We start from the raw sequence: 17784 nt of genomic DNA, 5'->3' as shown, positions 1-17784 counted from the left end.
CATTCCCAATTCACATAAGTGAGACAGTTGGAGGACAGGCTGATTAGAATATTTGTTTAGTGGGGCTCTTGCTGTTTTGAAAACAAAGCCATAAAGTTTTCTCTTGACATCCGTTACCAACCTTAGAAGAAAATCCCACAAAAATAATTTCATTTCCAGGTTCTACTCATCCTTTTTCATTCTCCAAAGTAGCTCCAAAGCTATCAAGATTGGTACATATCAACTTTGGTCCTCGTATAAACAAGGGAAGATTTTTACAGGCCAAGGAGAGTTGCTGGTCTCTTCTCGTGAACTAACGTGCTCTCCCTGTCTTAAATGTTCATGCCTAGAACAGAATCAAAAGTTTTGAATTACCCATTTATGAAGCCATGTGATCATAGGCTCTAAGATTTTCATGATGTCAGCCATTGTCCAGGAGACAAACCAAGAACTGTACAGTATTTAAATTAAAAGTTTATAGAGATGGACTTCCCTGGTGGCTCAGTGGTTAAGAATCCACCTGCCAATGCAGGGGACACGGGTTCGAGCCCTGGTCTGGGAAAAGCCCACATGCTATGGAGCAATTAAGCCCGTGCACCACAACTACTGAGCCTGCGTTCTAGAGCCCGTGAGCCACAACTACTGAAGCCCACACCCCTAGAGCCCATTCTCTGCAACAAGAGAAGCCACCACAATGAGAAGCCCGCACACCGCAACGAAGAGTAGCCCCCGCTCGCCACAGCTAGAGAAAGCCCGCATGCAGCAACGAAGACCCAATGCAGCCAGAAATAAATAAATTTAATTAATTAATTTTAAAAAAAGAAATGGACTAAAATTATTTTTTTTAATTTATAGAGAAAAATTTTATAACAAGAAAAACATATCTGCAGACACTTTCAAAATAATTTGCCAAATAATACAGTTATTGATATAGAAATTTTATTCAGTAATAACTTGTGAGAGACAGCAAGTTACTTTTTTTTGTTGTTTTTTGGGGGGGTTTTTTTGCGGTACGCGGGCCTCTCACTGTTGTGGCCTCTCCTATTGCGGAGCACAGGCTCCGGACACACAGGCTCAGCGGCCATGGCTCACGGGCCCAGCTGCTCCGTGGCATGTGGGATCCTCCCGGACCGGGGCACAAACCTGCGTCCCCTGCATCGGCAGGCAAACTCTCAATCACTGCGCCACCAGGGAAGCCCTGTTTTTGTTTTTGTTTTTATAGGTGCAAATATAGCTTAACTTTTTTTAAAACTACCATTTGTTAAGCATTTAGTACAGTTTCAGTTCTGCATAAGCATCGTCTTCCTTAAGTCCACCATGACCCTATAAGTTGTAGGTATGGTTATCCCTATTTCACAGATGAGGAAATGGAGGCTCAAAAAGCGATCTAATTCATCCATGGTCACACAGACAGTCAGTGGCAGAATCTCAACTGAACTCAGTTTGAACAACAAGCTTCCTTTTAAGGAATAGGTAATACAGCCTCTCTGTGGAGACAGCCATGTTGCCATCAGAAAAAAAGAAGGGCTGAATCAAAATGTGGAATTTCTAAGAAAAAAAGCCTTTGGTCTCCATTATTGCAGGGAATTCAGCAATCACAACAATCAAGTGAATTCTGAGATCTGAAAGTTGGGGGAACTTTAAACCAAGGTGGTGGAGCTAAGAACAATCCAGGGCTTCCCTGGTGGCGCAGTGGTTGAGAGTCCTCCTGCCGATGCAGGGGACGCGGGTTCGTGCCCCGTCCGGGAGGATCCCACGTGCCGCGGAGCGGCTGGGCCCGTGAGCCATGGCCGCTGAGCTTGCGCGTCCGGAGCCTGTGCTCCGCAACGGGAGAGGCCACAACAGTGAGAGGCCCGCGTACCGCCAAAAAAAAAAGAAATCCAATATTGGAAAAGTAAACTTACATGTATTGGCAATTGGAAAAGAAAGGTTTTTGGTTTTTGTTTTGTTTTTTTCTTTTTCTGGTTCTGAGGAAGATTTTCATAAAGAATTGAAACGTTAGTCAAGGCCTTATCTGTAAAATCTCTGAGATTGTCTCCGACCAGTGATATTTGTGTTTTTACAATGATCACATGAACGGCCAGTGCAAAGTATCGTGAAATTCCTTTCCTCAGTATTGTCACCTATAAAATGGAAGTGGTGGCTATGCCTCCCCCGAGCTGTAATGCAACTTACAGGAGATACAGAATATAAAGTGCTTAGCGCATACCCAGCACCGGGTAAATAATAAACGTTAGATGTGACTCTATCACCCAGTGAAGGTCATCTCACACTGGACCACTTTTTTATGAGTAGCATTTACACTTTCTTTTAATAACTAAATTTTGATTTCTATGACCACCAAAGCTTTCTGCACCACTTCTAATCATGTTGAATTATTTCTAAACTAGGTAAGTCCTTTTCTACCCACATTATTAACAATCATCTCAAGGTAAACATGCATCTTGGGGCACTTCAAATTTAATATTTTGTATTTTCATCATTATTATTTTTGTATTCTCATCATTATTATTATTCTTTTTGTATTCTCATCATTATTATTTATTTTCCTCATTTAACCATTGGAGGATACACAGTAATTTATGCCTAGTCACAATTTTGTCATGCTATGTCTGAAATGAATATTTGAGGCATTAAAACTAACCTGTTTCTTTAATCCTCCCTTGCCACAAATACATTTTTATTAAATAAAATGCATTTTTAATGCAAGATAGAAATCTTGGGTTTGGTAGGGTTGGTTAGTTATTTCAGAGGAATTGTTTTGTTAGGTGTTTTTTTTATTTGGCCAACATGAAGATATTCATCCATAATCAAACCCAGAAATTTTGTAATTTAGGTTTCATGTTATGATTCCAAGAGCATTTTCTCTATAATTTCTCAGTTAGAATGACTTGCAAATAAAAAGAAGTCAAGTGCTTTTTAAGACTATACCACATTCATGTCTTATCCTAAGAGTGATAAGATAAAATGAGAGCCTGTGCATGCAGAGAAAGAACACACCCCTTGTCTTGTAGATCCGGCTCCATTTAACATTGGAGCAATGAGATCATCCTCTCACTTAAGGTATTTGACCTGGTTCCAGAAGAATCTCAGGCCCAGACAGAATCTTAGAAGTTGCCTCTTCTACCTGATCCCTCCTACTCTCCAATCGCCCCCATCCCCACACTGGATCCATCTTCAATGTGAAGCAATTTTAATGTGGCAAAAACATCAAGAACCCACACTCAAATGGCCAAATACTCATCACTCTATCATTTTTTTTTTTTTTCCGGTACGCGGGCCTCCCACTGCTGTGGCCTCTCCCGTTGTGGAGCACAGGCTCCAGACGCGCAGGCTCAGCAGCCATGGCTCACGGACCCAGCCGCTCCGCGGCATGTGGGATCTTCCCGGACCGGGGCACGAACCCGTGTCCCCTGCATTGGCAGGCGGACTCTCAACCACTGCGCCACCAGGGAAGCCCTATCATTTATTTCACTAAAGAGGGGCTGAGTTTGGCAACTCCAAGGCAGCTCATTGAGTCAGCGCTGGCTGTGTCCAGCCCCATGCTACATGCACTACCTGCCCACGCTCTTATAATCCTGACGGCCTCCCTAAAAGGCACATATTATCTTCAGTCTAGTCCATTATCTTCAGTTAGAAGATTGGGATCTGAAAACATTAAGGTCACAGATGGCCAGAGTCATCTGAATGCCAAAGTTGTGCTCTGACAGGAGCTACAGTCTCAAGCCCTATGGCAAATCAAGGAAAGATGATGGAATGGAGGTTATCCTAAGGCAACGAAGTCCGGAGAGGGATTGCAAGAGCATTTCAGAGCAGATGCCACAGCAGGGCCGGGGCCCCTGGTTATGGATCTGAGGCAGCGCTGGGCAGCCTCCGCTGTAGGGCTGGATGTCTGATACTCCCTGTGTATCTACTTTTCTGAGAATAATTGCACCGACTGTGGGTTTTTGTGATTGTTGTCAGAAGTGATAGAAACTCAACCCAAAGGCGGTAAGACAAAAGAGGGATGTCCTTGGAATGTTCATAAAGCTCGGAAGGGCAGCTGGGCCTCAGGGTCAAATGAATCTAGGCCTTGGCAACAAACCAGGACTGCCTCTCTTCCCTCTGCATGTTCCCTTCCTTTCTTCAGACCAGCTTCCTCGGCACGGCCTCGGTCACATCCGGCTGCAGTCAGGGTAGCGGGGCGCCTGGCTGGGTTCTAAGAGGGAGAAGAGTTCTCCAAAGGAGGGGGCATCACCCCAGAAGGGAGAGGCACTGGGCTGATGGAGTTTCAGCTGCCCCCTGCACACACTACCTCTTCATCCTCAACTCTCTTTTCTATCTCTGTGCTTCTGCCTCCCCCAAATTTGGACTCTCCTCTACTCTGTTGTTCTTCCACGAGGCTTCTGAACTCTTACTGTGGTTCAGCAAAAAGTGTCCTGGCTCAGCTCCACACTTGGACAGAGCTGTGTGTGCTTGGCCTCTCCACAAGCCACCTTGATCAGCTGTGGTGGGACAGATACACACAGACCTTTTACCAAGCTACCAAGCTTGGCTGCTGACGATGACCGTGCACTCCATCAGGGTTGCCATGGAGACCACGGCAGGCACCATGACTTTGCCTGCATTTTCCTAGTCCTTAAAAGTCCTGAGAGATAGGTCATTTTACAGCTGAGGGAATTGCATCTCAGAAGGTAAGGTAAGGGACTTCCCTGGTGGTCCAGTGGCCTAAGACTGCGCGCTCCCAATGCAGGCAGCCCGGGGTTCGATCCCAGGTCAGGGAACTAGATCCCCACATGCCGCAACTAAGAGTGTGCATTCTGCAACTAAAGATCCCGCATGCTGCAACAAAGATCCTGAAAGCCTCAACTAAGACCCAGTGCAGCCAAATAAATAAATAAATTTTTTTTAAAAAAAAGAAGAAAAGAGGGTAAAGTAATTTCCCCAACATTGCATAGGCAGTGAGTGTCAGAGCCATGACTCAGAGCCAACAGCCAAGGCGGGGGCCACTGCTCTGAGACCACACTGCTTCTCACAGCCACACCACTTCCATGGCAGGATTCAGGGCATGGGGTCTCCTCCAAATTAGAACTCAATTATTTCTACCAGCATCCACACGTGCAGGGAAATAAGTTCCCAGGTGAGAAACTGGGATTTCCTATGAGAAAGACAATAGAGACCAGCTAGTAGGGTCAGAAAATGAGTTAGGAAAAATCCAAACTTCAATTTTTACTCCCATAAAATAGCTGATGATAATCTTTCATTTTTAAAGGTAGACTTTTGTTTATTTATTCATTCATCGTGAAATCATGCCTACGTACTTTCTGAGCGCCCGGCCCTGAAAGACACACCACCACCAATAAATGGCCCAGGAGCTAAGCTTCCTGCACTTCTCGCATTCGGCCGGCAGAGGGGGCAAGTGCCAGCTCTGTGCGAGGCGGACAACCGCCCGCCTGGGCAGCAGCTGAAGCGGGTGGGCAGCGACACCAGCTGGGCGGCCACAGAATGCCGGGGACAGAGTCCCAGGTGCCCTTTCGGGTGTTTGGAGCTACCATGAGGGATCTCCAGGAAGATCTGAGAACAGTCCTGAAGAATGGTCCTGGGAGGATGAGGAATGAACAAAGGAAGCCCTGGATAGAACCTGCCCTGCAGACAAAAGGGTTCAGAGGATTTAAGAACTGGTAAGGACCTCGGGTGAAAAACGGAGTCTCCTTTGACCACAGCCAAGCCCTGAATGGTGGGACCCCACTTCCAAAGCACCAACATCCTGCTGTCCTCAGTGGGAGGGAAGGAAGTGTTCCTCCACATTTCCACTATATCAGATCATCAGGGTGGCGGAAAGCTCGATATCTGGATTTGAAAAGGAAGTGCAGGAGCATACAAGGCCATGGACCGTCAGTCCCCTTGGCAATTCATCCTGGACCTGCCGGTGGAGAGCTGAATCCTAGGGAGGATCTTAGAGAGGATATCAAAAGGCTGATTGAGGGCTTCCCTAGGGCTTCCCTAGGGCTTCCCTGGTAGCACAGTGGTTGAGAGTCCGCCTGCCGATGCAGGGGACACGGGTTCGTGCCCCGGTCCGGGAAGATCCCACATGCTGCGGAGCGGCTGGGCCTGTGAGCCATGGCTGCTGAGCCTGTGTGTGCGGAGCCTGTGCTCCACAACGGGAGAGGCCACAACAGTGAAAGGCCCGCGTACCACAAAAAAAAGAAAGAGGCTGATTGATTAAGAACAAAACCTGTAACCCCAAATGACCCCTTTCTACTATAAAATGAGATTTGGGGGAATTCCTAACATCCTCCCTGGTGCATATATTCTGGGTTTCCTGGTTTTCAAGAGCTGAAAATTGTAAAATCAGCTTTTCCACTTCCTTAGCATAAGCTGTTATTGATCATCTTGTTTTCAAGGCCAACACACACACACGCACACGCACACACACACACACACACACACATACAGGAAAATTCAAAATCAGAATCCAATGAGGCACCCCAAAGAGTGAAGTTTGCTGTATATAAATTTTTTTTACTATTTTAATTATTGTTTATCAGATTAGAATTTGGCAGTAAACATCACTTTTCATAAAGACATTACTTATATATTAACAAGTCAATCAATTCATTCAGTCTGGTAGCTTTGTAAGAATCCATGACTTCAGTTTTTCTAGCTCAGCTTCGCTTAACTCATGGTAAACACTTGGGAAACTATGAAACTTTGTGCTCACTCCTAGAGATTTTAACACTGAGTTTGTCTCTTCACCCCAAGAATGAAGAACTAACTCATCTGCAGTACCATGACACTGAAATAATTCAGGAACGACACCATCACTTTTCTGAAGAGGTTGGTAAACAGCAGATGTCTTATTCAGAAAACTAGAAAGAGCAAGTACTCCTGCCACATCTTGATGATTTCTGTATGCTAAATGCATTGCCACACACCCTCCCATAGAAAATCCTCCTACTGATACTCTGTTCTTCTTGATACCACTTTTTACTTCACCGTCAATCAAATCTGTAAGCACCTGACACATTACGTCAATTGATTCAAGGTGCTCTGGGTAGTCATTAGATATTTTAAATCTGTCAAACCATACATTGGAGAGTCCTCCTTTCAAAGAAGTATATGGCCTGGGAGGAGCTGTTAGATAACTTTTATGTGTTGGAATGTTAAATCTTGATTTAAAACTTGCTTGATCCACGTTCTCAATCCTTGTCCAGAATCACCTGAGCTGTGCAGGAAGATCAGAGGGGCGCTGTGCCTCGCAGCCGGCAACCCACGCAGCAAGGCAGGCACCCTGAACCCGACAGAGCCGCATGACTGCTGCCACGACCCTGCTGCATATAAATTTTAAGAAATTTAACCAGGACATGAAGGAAAGATGGAATGCAGTTGATGACAAATGACTCTGTGTTAAAACTGAATCACACAAGCACGCCCAAGGTGTGGGGAACAAAGGCGCTGACCTAAGTAAATTTGGCAAACAGGCTTCTGGCTGGATTCTCTAAGGCTCACAACTAGAAGAATAAGTACACAGCATACTGCTCTAGTTGGAAACCTATTTCTCACAGGGGTATGTGTTCAAACTACTTTACATGTATGCTAGGGCTGAGACATTGTATAAAAATATTATAGATTGTAAGAGCCAGGTTTCTTTACTGTTGGAGAAAAGTCACAAAGAAGGAAAGTGGGAAGGTTAGAGGGAACCCTGTGGAGCTAAACTGGAGTCAGAGGCAGCAGTCATGACTCATGCTTTTGTTCTAAAGATAGTTACATAAATAAAGATGTGTGTATATGAATGGGTTAGTAGTGTGTGTGTGTGTGTATATGTGTGCCCAGAAGCAGTAGCACCCCAGTATCAATGAGCACACCTAGTGCTCTGATCTCTATTTCTAAACACCATTCTCCAATAAAAGGAACCGGGGCTCCTTGATTAGTTAGTGGTGGATTCCAAGGCTAAGACAAGGAAAACAACATGAGAAGATGAGCCTGGAGCCTCTCGTGGTTCTAGAAAGTAAGAAAGGGCAAAAGGGATAAAGAGGAAGGGAGAAAGAAATAAAGAGAAGGAGCCATGTCGGAAGGACACAGGCACCAACCTGAAAGAGCCTCTCCCACAGTAAAAACAGCTGCAGGCAAGACCCACCAATGGATGGTGTAGTGGGTTGAACTGTGTCCCCTAACAAAGTATGTTGAAGTCCTAACCCCAGGTTCCTGTGAAGGTGATCGTATTTGGAATTAGGGTCTTTGCAAATGTGATCAAGTTAAGATGAAGTCATCCTAGATTACAGTGGGTCCTATATCCAATGACTAGTGTCCCCATGAGAAGACAAGAGGACAGAGGCCCACACCCAGGGAAGACGGTCATGTGAAGACAGAGGCAGACAATTGGAGGGAAGCAGCTACACAGCATGGAGCGCCAGGACTGCCAGCAACCACCAGGAGGCAGGAGGGAGCATGGGACAGGTTCTCCCTTGGGACTCAGAAGGAACCAACCCTGCAGACACCTTGATTTCAGACTTGTGGCCTCCTGAACTGTGAAAGAATAAATTTCTATCGTCTTAGGCCACCCAGTTTGTTTTTTACAGGAGCCCAAAGAAAATAATACAGGTGGTAAAATTAAAGGGTGAAGCAGAAATAGGGTATGTGCCTAATCTCAAAATATCTCCCCTCAAATACTTATTAATTACAAAGGGAAAAATAGTGACTTTACCAAAATGAAAGCTGGTGGCCACCACCTTGACTAAATGGTGGAGGTTGACATCGCTAGCAATACACACCGACATCATGGCCTCCCCCACCAGCCCCCGATACGGAGCAATGGGAAGGGCGTCCTTTGCATAATGCAAACCCTCAGTCTAGTCAGGAGAAACAGCTGGCACACTGAGATTGAAGGGCACTCTACAACATGACTGACCAGTACATGCTATAACACGTCAAGATCATGAAAAATAAGAAAAGACGGAGGGAAAATCACAGGTCACAGGAGATTTAGGAGGCCGAAGCTAAATGCAGTGGGAAATCTGGAACAGAACAAGGATGGTAGTGGGATAATTGGTGAGACTGGAATAATGCTGTGACTTAATTCGTAGTATTATGCTGATGTTAATTTCTTAGTTGTTTTTTAATAAATTTATTTATTTTATTTATTTTCATTTTTGGTTGTGTTGTGTCTTTGTTGCTGCATGCAGGCTATCTCTAGTTGCGGTGAGCAGTGGCTTCTTTCGTTGCGGAGCATGGGCTCTAGGTGCACAGGCTTCAGTAGTTGTGGCGCGCAGGCTCAGTCGTTGTGGTGCACAGGCTTAGTTGCTCCACAGCATGTGGGATTTTCCTGGACCAGGACTTGAACCCTGGTTCGAATCCCCTGCATTGGCAGGCAGATTCTTAACCACTTCGCCACCAGGGAAGCCCTAATTTCTTAGTTTTGATCATTGTTCTGCGGTTATGTAAGATGATACCATAAGGGAATGTGGGGTGAAGAGTATACAAGAACTCTTTGTACTGCTTTTGCAACTGTTCCTTACATCCAAAATTATCTCCAAATTTTAAAAATACTAATCGGGGGTGAGGATGGCATTACTATGGGGAAAGGAGGAATCCAATGGGGAAAGTCAGCCAAATGATCACTTGACAATTCAGACGTTAAGAAATCAGGCACTGTGATATTAAGCTCGATAAATTATACCAACCACAATTGTACTTTCAGTACCCAAGGCACCAACAATTGGATCATTCAAAAACAACTCACTGTGTTTAACGTTTTTATTTTTAACTCTGCTTTGGTAGTACAAAAGTCATAGAAGTACAAACCAGACAGTTAAAAATACATTTGACACTCGGTGAAAAATTTCCTTTACAAATTTTTACATTGAGGTGGTAGCCAACTCATGTATGACATCAGAAGTTAGTCCCTCATTAGTGTTTTATACAGTAACTTTGTTGTGGGTCTCCAAGCCTTCTAAAGGAGGAAAAACACAAAAGGCCTGTAAACATCTGTTGCTTTGGGAACACTTAAAGATTCTCATTAGGTAATATAAACCAGTAAAAAGCATACATGTTGAAACTACTGAATGCTTAACTTTTGGCATATTTGGAAGCCAGTCAGACAACAACTGCTCAAGTATTAGAAAATAGTTAAAACGTACTCTTGGTATAAATACAATTTAAATATTTTGAGTATCCTCTTGCCTGTTGTATTGCTATTAAAAAAAAAAGCGATCTGACCTGAATAAAATTATAAAATAATTAAAGCTGAAGAATATCTTACACTTTATCCCTCACCATTCCGGGGGCATAATATTTTTAAGACAAAAAATGATTCCTCTTTATAAAACTAAAACTATTGGTCTAGACTGCACGCATATTATTTACACTAATACACACCCCCAAAATTCCTATATTGCTACTTTCTGGACCACCGGGAAATTTATTTCCATATTGCCTTCCTCGGGTCTACTGCGTGTATGCACGTACACATGTACAGCTTTTAATTAGTTGTCAGCAAAAATTCACATGAAATTGAACCTACCATTCATTTAAAAGGTTAGAAATTTTTAGTCTGGTGCCGGAAAAAGAATGGATACTTTAAAGTACATTTTCGGGCTTCCCTGGTGGCGCAGTGGTTGAGAGTCTGCCTGCCCGATGCAGGGGACACGGGTTCGTGCCCCGGTCCGGGAAGATCCCACGTGCCGCGGAGCGGCTGGGCCCGTGAGCCATGGCCGCTGAGCCTGCACGTCCGGAGCCTGTGCTCCACAACGGGAGAGGCCACAATAGTGAGAGGCCTGCGTACCGCAAAAAAAAAAAGTACATTTTCATGGGAATCATCTTTTGGGAGTCAAATGAGAATTGTGCTTTCTTTTTGAAATAAAGGAAGTGCCAAGGCACCATACCAACATGGAGGCAGGTCTTGAAGATTTCCCTGTACCTGGACTCCCCAACCTCTTGGCCCAGACCTCCCATAAATGTACTACTACCTTCACCTCTGGGTTCTTTGAGGTGTTTTGTAAACTGTAAAGCTTTTTTTTTTTTTTTTTTAAGTGGGGTATTCCACACCTACAGGGTAAAGTAACCCTCAAGAATCCTTTAAATAACAGACACTAGCTACAAGATGGAGAACAGGAAGAACACCAAGGAAAACATACCAGAGGAAGGTGTGGGTCCATCTTGCACCAGAAGTGGAGATTGTCTTGTTTTGTTTTAGCCTTGAGTTGTCAAAACAAGACTTTTTTTTTAGTGACTTTAAACCATTTCCCCCTTTATTCAATGGCTAAATAAGATTTGCTTAGCTTGAGTTAAAACAAACAAACAAAAAAACAACCAAAACTCTCAATATTTTATAAGTGACCTAGGAGTGGCATGCTGGTAGCAGGTCAGTGCTGATTTCTCGTCTCTGAATCCAAAGTCTAGCATCTGGTTCCCTCTGACTCCATGATCTCTTGGGGGGTCAACTGCCCAGGGTTAGACTATATCTTCAAGGAGGCTTCACCACCAAAGATTCATCTTTTATCTTTTGTAACAGTTAAACTGTAAGGGGATCGTCTTACAACCAGTAGCAAAATGAGATCTAAGGGTTGGGGGAACAGAAGCACAGGCACACAGACATGTGTGTACATACACACACACGCACACACAGACACACACACCCTGAGCATTAGCTCAGACTACACACATATAGTTCACAGACACACACACCCTGAGCATTAGCTCAGACTATACACATATAGTTCCACTGTACATAGTTATCATACTGGAAAAATTGCAGTGTGGACACCAAGGCCACAGATGGGGGATTGGGAGGGGTGGTGGTTGGGAAGACAAAAACATGAGCTCTTTTCCTCCCTGGAAATATAATAAATTTTTCATCAGACATTTTTAAACCAAAACTTGTTTCAAAGCAAACTGAATTCTGTATCCAGCATAGCAACAGTATTCCCTTTTAGCTTTCATCCACATGTCTGCAGACTCCACCATAGAAATTGTATAAAAGATAAAAAAATAATTCCCTAGGCAACTTTATATGTCATAAGTTTTCAGTCTCTTAGAACTCTTCAAATAAAGTCACTCCTGCAAGAGAAAATAAAAAAGGTAAAGCTTGGCAAGCGTCATATCACATGTTAATCTGGCCTAAATATTTAAGAACACAGAGGAATTGTAATCCATCCTCACCCCGTCCCACCCCATCCCACTGCATTCCTTCCCCCACTACACATTTCTTCTTTGAAATCAGTCTAAGGAAATTTAAGCACGAAAATTTCCAAAGGACCTCTTTATTGAGGTTTTATAAACCAAGAAAGAACAGAACTTGAGAACCACAGTAGACTGACGGCATCAGTCTGGTTTAATACAAGTTTCTGGGGTGACTGGTGGGCATTCTCCCGTGAGTCCTTTAGCACTTGTTCTCAGGAACCTGTTCCTTAACTCTTCAGCTACATTCTGTCAAGTAATGAGCAACAGGGTGAACGTGGTCAGTCACAAGAGAGCCTGTACATGTCAGGTAATGTGACTTTCCCAGGCCGCACCAAATTGAGTTAACTGCATCTCCATTGAGCACAGGGTGCAGCTTGGCTGGGACTTCACTGGGCAAGTAAGAGCACAATGATAAAATGCTCAGTCTTCATTGTACCTTCTAAGGCTCTGTATTATATTTTTAAGTTCTTCTAACAAGTGGCCCATGTCAACATCTGTGTTTACATTACAAATGAAGCCCCCTATAAACCTGCAAAATAATTTTTTATTTTTCCAAGTTTTATGTTTGTTTTTTGTTTTTTTACAGTGGTCTCATCTACGTGACCGTTATGTACCCCTTTACTTTCCTGTTTTGAAGACCCAGGATAGGATTAAAATTCTACACTTGACTGTGTATATTGAAACATAAAATGCAGGCAAACCTACACCAGGTTAAGGAACAAAACATTCTCTTGTCTCCCCAAATTGTGTTTCCTATAAATGCTAAACAAAAACAGAGATGAAACCAGCTTACAGAAATATGAAGAAATAGCAAAAAGTCAATAGGTTGTCTTCACTGAAGTATTACTTTGTACTTAGTTTATAGCTCATCCTTTACATGTAGCCTAATATTATCCATATTATCCTTTTCTGTCACTATGTCATTTATAATAATCATAGTGTGTGTGTGTGTGTGTGTGTGTGTGTGTGTGTGTGTGTGTATACGTGAAGGAGAGAGAGACAGAGAGGGATCTCCCAAACTAAATGGGTTGGGGAAAGGACCCTTACCCCCTTAGCTGAAAAGGAAATAAAGCATTGTCCTCTAAGACAGCAAGAACCAAGTTCTTAATTATAAATGAATAAGTAATTCCCTGCTCTGCATTGCTACAACCGAGCATGGCTAAACTACAGATTTGTACAATAAAACTGAACAAAGTCAAATCCGGGAATACTGTCATTTGAGAGTCGATTCATGTGGAAGACACTAGCACGGAAAAAAGTAGAAAAGCCAGAGATGGAAAAATAGAAAAATTGTCCTAAGAGGAAAAAAAAAAAAAAAAGCTAAAAGATAGGAGAGAATTTTCCCAGTAAAACTTCAAACTAGGCCATTATCTAGAAAAAAGGTGTTCAACTACTTTTATGTCTCCTCTTTTTATCAGCGGCTCCCTTAGACCTGGACTGTTTTGCATCAAGGAAAACAAGAAGGTCAAGAGCAAGGGATGTCAGAATGAAATGTTTCATCACAGTAAGAGTGTTCATTCCAACATAGTAGAACTTCCCATTTAGAGTTCTTTGCACAGGTTTGACCAACTTTAAGGAGTGGGCATGTAAGACCAAGGCTGGCTACGAAGGAGGGGTCTGGAGCCAGTGGCCTGTCCCCAGACGCAGACCCCTGTGACTAGCTGTTGAACCTTGGCCTCTCTGCAGCATCCCACGTAGGGCTGTTGGGGGTTTTACATAAGATGATATATGTACAATGCTTAATACAGGGCCAAGCAGTCAGCACCCTCCTAAAAGTTAGCCATCGTGACCATTAACAGCATCCCAGCACAGCGGCTCTCTTCCACAATAGCCTTCTGCAGCTGGTTAAAACTGCACTGCACACAATATCTTTGAAAGAGAATGTGAGAAATACAAAATGCTGCCTAAAAGTCTTCACTACTAATACCAGAAACAAGGCAGAAAAAAGGAAAGTTAACCTTTTCAGGCTCTATTGAAAACTACCCAGCACTGATTCACAGTTCTGGGCTCTCTGTCTTCACACACACTTAACAAAAGGGAAGCTTTGACCAGCACAGCAGCTCTCAATTTCCAGATAAATACCTGTCTTATCTGAGTGATAATCTAGAGGAAAGAAGATACCACATTTTGCACAGCTTGTAAATTTCCAACTGCAGCCTTATTTCTGGGACTGTGTCATGGTGCCTTTGACAATGTTAAATTTCTTCTCATTTCATTCTACAGCTGTGAATATGACCGTATTGATAAACAAACACATACTTTAAAATAGTATTTCTTTACCACAACACATTAATATTAAAAGGTGCCTCCTCTACACAGCAGTCAGAAACTAGGAGCAGGCTGGCATGAATGCTAGGGAAGGCTAGCAGCGCGAACCAGAGGGAGAGAAAACACTCCACCCACCTGTTGTTCTCAGGTCACATCGCCAGGGGACCCCATCATATTTAACAAGACTGATCTATCTTTTCTGAGTGGGATAGGGTGGGGAAATTTGGTGATTACTGTCTTACACAAGTGAGTGCTCAAGCTGGGAGAAATGAAGCAAAACTTCTTTACATTGAAAAGACGATTCAGAAATCCCAAGTGTGACCACGTCCATCATATAACAAGACTGATGGAGAGAAATTAAGAACCTCAGAAAAAATTTATCTGGAAAGAAAAGGTCATCTTTTTCTCTAGACTTTATTGCTTTTTATTGCTTTTTTTTAATTGCTTTTTATTGCTTTTTCTCTAGACTTTATTGCTAATTAGATAAAGCTAGAATTCCATTATGGTGTTAAGTTTCCACAGGAGCCACAACAGAGCTTTGATTAGGCCGCATATGTGCCTTGTTAAAAAAGGATTCTCTAGAAAAAAGGATCTGGTTCCTTTAAAAATGAGAACCATGTCTTAAGAAACTAGAAGCCTAAACAGATTAACGGACAGTGAACACTAAGACCTCAAAGGACAGGGGATTAAGGAAGGAAGGCTATCTGATTAATAACAATAGTGGCTGACATTTACGGAGTGCTTTCTATGCACCAGGCACTGCAGTGCTAAGCGCGCCAGATTCAGTAACTCAATCTTTTCAAGGACTCCATGAGTCAATGACGATTCTCATTTTCCTAAGTAGACACTGAGGCTTGCAGGTTCAATAGCTTGCCCAAGGCCACACCATTAATAATAAGAAAGCAGTGATTCCAGCCCAGGCAGATCACCTGGAAGCCACAGTCGCCGCCACACCAGTCACGCGGAGATATCCACCGAGCCATGAGGTCTGCGGCTGTCCTCTGCTCTTTCCTGAATAACGCCGATGGGAAAGTGTGCGCTCCTTGTAGTTTTGAATTTTCTCACATGAGATTTAGATCTTACTGGGAAGTCTGAAGGTTGCTCTTTCCTGAGTTATAGCTTCACAACAATTTAAATGTGTTCATATATTTAGCAATGATGGGCTTCCCAAGTGACAGTAGCTGAACGTTTGTGATTTACCAACCCTTGGGATGGTGAGAATCAGAGCACTTGATTCCAAGTAAAATGTAATTGACATCAAAAGTTATTCTGTATCTGGAAACACAAGGGTTCTCCTGGGAAGGATTTAAATGCAATTCGGCAGTTCCCTCTTAGTCTCAATAAACCTCTGATTCAACGTCTACGCTAGCTACAGGTAGAATAATTTAAGACTCTGAATGGTCCCACCTCTTTCTAATAAGGAAAACAAAACAAGTTAAACGTTGCCTCCTGACTGCCTTGTGAGCAAGTCCAGTTACCTGCATTTAGTAAGCCTCTACCCTAGTGTCAAACAAAACTACAGCATCTTATAGGTTATGTCTAACCTGCTTCTCTGAGCCTCAGGAAAATTAAGAAACATCAAAAACCATTAATTTGTCACACTTTTATTTGCTAAGTGTTTAAATAGGTCTCACCTGACATAATATTATAATAATAACATCAAGTATTTGGCTATTTAGCACTTGCTAAGCACCAAAGAACAACATCCCTATGAGGTAGGTGGTATTTTAAACCCACTTTACAGATGGAGAAGTTGAGGCATCAGAGACTAAGGAACTTGCCCAAGATTACACAGCTAAAAAGTGCCCGGCCAGGACTTGGGCACAAGGAGTCTGGTTCCAGAAGCTATACTGTGGAGCTACTTACTATAGCATCGTACATCCTTGCAGAAAATAGACAGCTTACAGAAAACAGGGACTACTATTTCCTTAGCTATTTAATGTTAGTAGATTCAAAGTCTCGAGTTACAAATGAAGAAAAAGAAAAATCCTGATTATAACTGTTAATTCCCTCTTCTATCTCGTTCTGGGCCAAAATGTCGCCAAAGGCATTTCGCTTTCTGCCTCCCTCGAGCCCCTTAGGTCTGCCTTTTCGTCCTCCGAAGTCTCCGTGAGCCTCCAGTGCTGCAGTCTTCTGTGGCAAAAAGGCAGATGTTGCAGCCCTCTTTCCTAAGCCTTGTCAGAGGGCTGGCAGGGCCACCGGGGAGGACAGATAAGCTCCCTGAGGGGTCACCTTCTGGTCAGCACTAGGGAGGTGCCCTGGAGCAGACCCTGCCGAGGGAGATAACTGAGGAGAGGAGACAGCTTTGGTGGCAACTCAAAACAAAACAAAACAAAACCCTCTGGGCCCTCATGTTAGCTAAATTCTGGGAATACTCACAAATATGTTTCAGTCTCTTCTGTACACAGAACAAGGCTGTGGAAGAATAACTCAGAACATCAGTGTTGATGACAGCAAAATATGTTTTTAGGTCCACCCAAAACTCTCAGATTATGTCTGTAAATGTTTCGGGGCTATTCCCAACAACAAAGAACAAACAGGACACACAGCATTTTAAACGTGTCCAGCATTTTCACTCCTCATGGCTCAATCAATGTGGGAGCATAAAAAATAGTCCACAGACCTTATCAGTCATCAATTTCAATAAAAAGCAAGGTGCAGACAAGTATCTAAGCTCTCATTCATGGAAGGGCAAAGGAGGGGGCTGTAGACACGTATATATGTTGTTTAAGTAAGTATATGCATAGAATAATCCTGAAAGGATATAGAGGACACGGACAACCGTGGTCCCCTGTTGGGAAGGGGACTGAGAGATGACACGTGTGTGGTGGGTAGAAGGGGCGTAGACAGGGTGAAGACATTTTTTTTTCATCCTGCAGCCTTTTATGGTGCTTAAATATTGTATCGTGTTCATGCCTTATTTTTCCATTTTAAAAATGATTCAATTTCAAACCCTTGCAATATCCAGGACCTCAGAGACAGTGAAGGGACTGAACTATCAGGAAGCCCAAGTCCAGGCTCTGGAATAAACCATCCGCATGACCTTGAACAACGTACATAATGTCCTAGGGCCTCCTTACTCTAAAACTAGGGGACCAAGGGGGCATGGGGAGAAAAATCACTACAAAAACTAGAACAGAAGCTCCATGAAAGCATGGCCCTTGTCTGTCCCTTTTCCACACTGCTGCATCCCTAAGGTCTGGCACAAAGTAGGGGCTCAGCAAATACTTTTAAAAGACGTTAATTGTACTTGAGTTGACCTGAACTAGCCATCACAGCTCCTCTGAGATCTCGAAGTCTATAATCTTAGTCGACTTGTTAGAAAACAGAATAGCTCACAAACCTGGACTGATCCAGGCGCAGCTCTAACAGCCAAAAGAC

The 17784-nt window shown here is 43.3% G+C and overlaps 1 protein-coding gene and 1 pseudogene across 2 annotated transcripts in view; both read right to left on the bottom strand.

Annotated features, from left to right (window-relative positions):
* Nucleotides 1–305: 305 nt before the first annotated feature.
* RELL1 (RELT like 1) overlaps nt 306–17784 on the bottom strand; it is a 71348-nt gene continuing 53869 nt past the window's right edge. Inside the window, exon 7 of one of the 2 annotated variants that reach the window (XM_033421640.2) lies at nt 306–325. The gene's annotated coding sequence lies outside the window, so the exon portion shown is untranslated. Of the gene's footprint in view, nt 326–9697; nt 12013–17784 lie in introns of those variants that run through there. The other variant, XM_004266229.3, reaches the window with a different exon arrangement.
* LOC101270601 (lysophospholipase-like protein 1) lies at nt 6177–7302 on the bottom strand (annotated as a pseudogene).

Source organism: Orcinus orca, chromosome 4 (assembly GCF_937001465.1).
Source record: "Orcinus orca chromosome 4, mOrcOrc1.1, whole genome shotgun sequence".
NCBI lineage: Eukaryota > Metazoa > Chordata > Mammalia > Artiodactyla > Delphinidae > Orcinus > Orcinus orca.
Note: the sequence above shows the minus strand (reverse complement) of the source record. Positions and strands in the feature narration are given on the sequence as shown.